The sequence below is a fragment of the Suricata suricatta genome, chromosome 5, assembly GCF_006229205.1.
Source record: "Suricata suricatta isolate VVHF042 chromosome 5, meerkat_22Aug2017_6uvM2_HiC, whole genome shotgun sequence".
NCBI lineage: Eukaryota > Metazoa > Chordata > Mammalia > Carnivora > Herpestidae > Suricata > Suricata suricatta.
This window is the reverse complement of record NC_043704.1, coordinates 24637182-24643120: the sequence shown is the minus strand read 5'-3', so window position 1 is coordinate 24643120 and position 5939 is coordinate 24637182. Positions and strand designations below refer to the sequence as shown.

The 5939-nt window shown below is 40.0% G+C and overlaps 1 pseudogene; it reads right to left on the bottom strand.

Moving 5' to 3' along the window:
* Positions 1–2239: 2239 nt before the first annotated feature.
* Positions 2240–3656, bottom strand: LOC115292601 (annotated as a pseudogene).
* Between the last annotated feature and the right edge of the window lie 2283 nt (positions 3657–5939).

The window sequence follows — 5939 nt, the reverse complement described above, 5'->3', positions numbered from 1 at the left end:
TATAGACCACTGCACTGCAGGCGATGTAGCCCAGAGCTTTGAGATGGTTAACAAAAGAAAAGGTGTCTTATTAACCCTGAGATCATTTCCCGTATCTATCTTCTTCCATAGGTTAGCTAAGATAAATAGACACAGCGCCTCTGATCTGCAGTTAACAACCATCAGCCCATCTGCCCATCTGCCCGGCACCTGGATTTTGTTTTATATTGACCCAAACTCCAAACACTGTATCTTCAAAGACTCCTTTTCCTTCATGCCCAGAAGTTGATGTTCACAGTTTCTTTGTCTCTTTTTGCATGCCCATTACCTTAAGCCTTCTGGTCTTAATAAATATGGGGCAAGAACACGCATTCGGGGCTCTTGTCTTTTCTCAGACATTAGCCATCTCTCTCTCTCTCTGCTATTTTGTAATCCTGCATCTTACTCTTTTGTTAAGACAAGAAAGAACTTTAGACCCTGAGTTTATGACAGTTGGATATGATCAAATTGTCTTCCTCTTAATTTAGGTTATCTTTAAATCACTTTAATAAAAATTTACGATATTCTCTATTGAGTTCTTGAACATCTTTTATAGAGTCACTCCATGAACAATATATTTTGTTACTATTGCAAATAGCATCTCTGAACTGTGGCTTCTTTTTTTTAAAATATAATTTATTGTCAAACTGGTTTCCATATAACACCCTGTGCTCATCTTAGCAAATGCCCTCCTTGATGCCTATCACCAACTTTCACCTCTCCCCCATCCCCCATCAACCCTCAGTTTGTTGTCTGTATTTAATAATCTCTTGTGGTTGCCTTTCTCCCTTGCTGTAAACTTTTTCCCCCTTCTCTTTCCCATGGTCTTATGTTAAGTTTCTCAAGATCCACATTTGAGTGAAAACATATATCTGTCTTTGACTGACTTATTTCACTTAGCATAATACCCTCCAGTTCCACCCATGTTGCTGCAAATGGCGGGATTTCATTCTTTCTCATTGCCATGTAGTATTGCATTGTATATATAAACCACATCTTCTTGATCAGTTCATCAGATGATGGACATTTAGGCTCTTTTCATGATGTGGCTATTGTTGAAAGTGCTGCTATGAACATTGGGGTACATGTTCCCTCTGCATCTGCACTCTTCTATCCTTTAGGTAAATCCCTAGCTGTGCTATTGCTGGGTCATAGGGTAGTTCTATTGTTAAGTTTTTGAGGAATCTCCACCTTGTTTTCCAGAGCAGCTGCATAAGTTTGTATTCCCACCAATACTGTAAAAGGGTGCCTGTTTCTACACATCCTTGCCAGCATCTATAGTCTCCTGATTTGTTCATTTTTGCCACTCTGACTGGCATGAGGTAATATCTCAGTGTGGTTTTGATTTATATTTCTCTGATAATGAGTGACATTGAGCATTGTTTCATGTGTCTGTTGGCCATCTGGATGTCTTCTTTGGAAAAGTGTCTATTCATGTCTTCTGCTCATTTCTTCACTGAGTTATTTGTTTTTTGGGTGTGAAGTTTGGTGAGATCTTATAGATTTTTGATACTAGCCCCTTATCTGATATGTCATTTGCAACTATCTTTTCCCATTCTGTTTCTTGACTATTAGTTTTCTTGATTGTTTCCTTTGCAGTGCAGAAGCTTTTTATCTTGATGAGGTCCCAATAGTTCACTTTTGCTTTTGATTTCCTTGACTTTGGAGATGTTTTGAGTAAGGAATTGCTGCAACTGAGGTCAAAGAGGTTGTTTCCTGCTTTCTCCTCTAGGGTTTTGATGGCTTCCTGTCTCACATTCAGTTCCTTCATTCATTTTGAGTTTATTTTTGTGTATGGTATAATAAAGTGTTCTAGCATGTTTCTGTCCAGTTCTCCCAGTACCATTTGCTGAAGAAGCTGTCCCCCCCCCACACCCCCACTGGATGCTCTTTCCTGCTTTGTCAAAGATTAATTGGCCATGCATTTGTGGGTCCAACGCTAGGTTATCTATTCTGTTCCACTGGTCTATGTGTCTGTTTTTGTGAAAATGCCATACTGTCTTGTTGATTACAGCCTTATAGTAGAGTGTAAAGTCTGGGATTGTGATGCCTCCCATTTTGGTTTTCTTCTTATTATTTTTTTTTTAAATTGTACAAACTTAAGCAGTTTATAAAAGACTAGGGTCATACTCCAGGATACCAAACGCTGGTATAAGAAATTCACCAGTTTGCAGGAGCTAGAAGATTTGTACTGCTGTGTGAATCAACGAAGAGCAATTCACTACCTTGGAGCAATTCCCCTTCCCACTCCAAATCTGGGTTTCTGCACCATGCCTCCATGGGGCGGACCTCTCATTCCACCACCCAGCCCACCTCGAGGATCTCCAGGTCCCCACAGGCGGTTATCTCGATTGTCCCCTTCCTGGGCAGCTTGAGTCTTCTTCTCTTCCACATTCAGACGGACCTCACCTCTGAACATGATGGGCCTGTTGCTAAAGACCTTCTGAACAGGCTCAGAATCATCAAACACAACAAAACCAAAGTTGGGTAATTTCCCACCACTGTTAATGCATAGCTCCACCACATTCCCATAACTTTGAAAAAAAATCTTTAAGTTCCGATTTATCCACCTCATGTGGCAGATTGCCAATGAAAAGTTGGTGACTATCAGGGTGTCTCACAATTCTTCGGGGTTCCCCATTGCCTTGCTCACCAGCTTCACGGGTTGGTCTAGGTCCCCTCTGGGGAGGAATATTTATTCATTGTTCTCGTACTCTTATCCCTCTGAGGCCTATGCAGTGTAATCTGAGATTCAGGCTTAGATTCCAGACGAGGCTGTGAAGCCGGTACTTTAACAACATGAGGTGGGATCCCAGTAACTGGAACAACTCCACTGGGTGGAAGATTTTCAATGGTCACAGATGCCCAAGAAAATGTCCTTAGGTCCTCCTGACCATCTGTGCCATGTCTGTAGGTGTTGGGGAAGAACTCTTCTGAGCCTCCTCAGGAGCACTTTCTTCCAACACTGGCTCAGACTTTTCCTCTTGGATTTCAGATGGAGGTTCTTGCTCTGGTTCTGGTTCAGGATCAGGCTCTGGTTCAGCAACTGGTTCCTCTAAATGTTCTTCCAAATCATTGCTGACAGTCTGATCATAAATCATCCCAGAATCATCAGGGACCACCTCAGGTGTCTGCTGTCTTTCTTCAGGTTCCTCTACCTCTTCCTCAGATTTCTCCTGAGGCTCAGTGACAAAGCCACCAAAGACCTCATCTTGGTATCTGAAGATGTCATTGTGAACGTAGAACTTATTTGCAACAGAGCCCTCAGGAGCAAGGACAAATGTCTGCATGAATCTCCTCAAAGCCTGGTTATTATTGGAAAATACCCCATCTCCTGGACCACCACACCATCGTTCAGAGTGGCATTAGCATCAACATGGCGGATCTTAGTGTGGCAATTGGTAAAGTTTTGTGACATGACTTTCCTATGGATTTCTTTTTGTCCATACACTGCATCTGCTGGCTTTCTGTTTGAATCCAATCCCCCATGGACATAAGAAGAGTTCTTTCCATAAAATCTGTGTAGCATGTCTGGGGCCTGGTTCAGCAGCGTGTAATACTGTCTCACAAATTCCCACCTGACCAGCAGGGGACTAAGCTTCTCCATAACCATTGCTTTGGTCAATTCAACCTGCGCAGCTGAGCGGGAGAGGAACAAGCTTTGCTCCACGGCAGGGCCGAAGGCAAAATCCCCTCACGCAACTGCGTCTGCCTGGTTTTCTTCTTCAATATCACTTTGGCTATTCGGGGTCTTTTATGGTTTCATACAAGTTTTAGGATTGTTTGTTCTAGCTTTGAGAAGAATGCTGGTGCAATTTTGATTGGGATTGCATTGAATGTGTAGATTGCTTTGGGTAATATTGGCATTTTAACAATATTTATTCTTCCGATCCATGAGCATGGGATGTTTTTCCATTTCTTTGTGTTTTCTTCAATTTCTTTCATAAGTTTTCTACATACAGATCTTTCATATATTTGATTATGTTTATTTCTAGGTATTCTATGGTTCTTGGTGTAATTGTGAATGGGGTCAATTTCTTGATTTCTCTTTCTGTTGCTTCATTATTGGTGCTTAAAAAAGCAATCGATTTATGTACATTTATTTTGTACCCTGTGAGTTTGCTGAGTTCATGGATCAGTTCTATTCAACTTTTGGTGGAGTCTGTCGGGTTTTCCATGTAGGGTATCACATCATCTAAGAAAAGTGAAAGTTAGACTTTGTCTTTGCCAATTTTGATGCCTTTTATTTCATTTTGTTGTCTGATTGCTGATGCTAGGAGCTCCAATGCTATATTAAACAACAGTGGTGAGAATTGACATCACTGTCATGTTCCTGATCTTGGGGGAAAGCTCTCAGTTTTTCCCCTTTGAGAATGATATTAGCTGTGGGCTATTCTTAGATGGCTTTTATGATGTTTAGCAAGTTCCTTCTATCCTGACTTTCTGGAAGGTTTTAATTAAAAAGGATGGTGTATTTTGTCAAATGCTTTTTCTGCATCTATTGACAGGATCATATGGTTCCTATATTTTCTTTTGTTACTGTAATATATCACATTGATTGATTTGCAAATATTGAACCAGCCCTGCAACTCAGGAATGAATCCCATTTGATTGTGGTGAATAATTCTTTTTATATACTGTTGAATTCCATTTGCTAGTATCTGGTGGAGGTTTTTTCATCCTTTTTCATCAGGGATATTGGCCTGTAGTTCTCTTTTTTTTTTTATGGGTCTCTGTCTGGTTTGGGAATCAAAGTGATGCTGGCTTCATAGAATGAGTCCTGGAATTTTTCTTCCATTTCTATTTTTTGGAGGAGCTTGAGAAGGATAGGTATTAACTCTGTTTTAAATGTCTGGTAGAATTCTCCAGGGAAGCCATCTGGTCCAGGACTCTTATTTGTTGGGATATTTTTGATAACTGATTTAATTTATCCTCTAGTTATGACTCTGTTAAAATTTTGCATTTCTTTCGATTTGAGTTTTAGTAGTGCATGGTTGTTTTGGAATTTGTCCATTTCTTCCAGTTTGTCCAGTTTGTTGGCATATAATTTTTTTATAGGATTCCCTAATATTGCTTGTATATCTGAGGGATTGGTTGTAATAATTTTATCTATTTGGGTCCTCTTTTCTTTTTGAGAAGCCTGGCTAGAGGTTTACCAATTTGGTTTATTTAAAAAAAAAAGAATAACTCTTGGTTTTATTGATCTGTTCTACTGGTTTTTAGGGGTTTTTTTTATTCTATATGGTTTCTTTCGGCCATGACCTTTATTATTTCTCTTATTTTACTGAGTTTTGAATGTCTTTGCTGTTCCACTTCTAATTTCTTTAGGTGTGCTGTTAGATTTTGTATTTGTGATTATTCTTGTTTCTTGAGATAGGCCTTGACTGCAATGTATTTTCCTCTTAGGACTGCCTTTGCTGCATCCCAAAGGGTTTGGATTGCTGTGCTTTCATTTTCATTTATTTCCATACATTTTTAAAATTTCTTCTCAAATTGCCTAGTTGAGGGGCACCTGGGTGGCTCAGCCGTTAAGTGTCTGGCTTTGGCTCAGGTCATGATCTCATGGTTTGTAGGTTCGAGCCCTGCATCAGGCTCTGTGCTGACTGCTAGCTCAGAGCCTGGAGCCTCTTTGGATTCTGTGTCTCCCTCTCTCTTTCACCCTCCCCTCCTTGTGCTGTCTCTCAAAAATAAGTAAAAATCATTAAAAAAATTTTTTTTCAAATTGCCTAGCTGAACCACTCATTCTTTAATAGGATGTTCTTTAACTCCATGTTTTGGGAAGTTTTCCAGACTTTTTCCTGTGGTTGATTTCAAGTTTCATAACATTGTGATCTGAATGTGTGCATGGTATTATCTCAATTCTTTCTTATTTATTGAGGGCTGTTTTGTGACCCAGTATGTGATGTATCTTGGAGAATGTC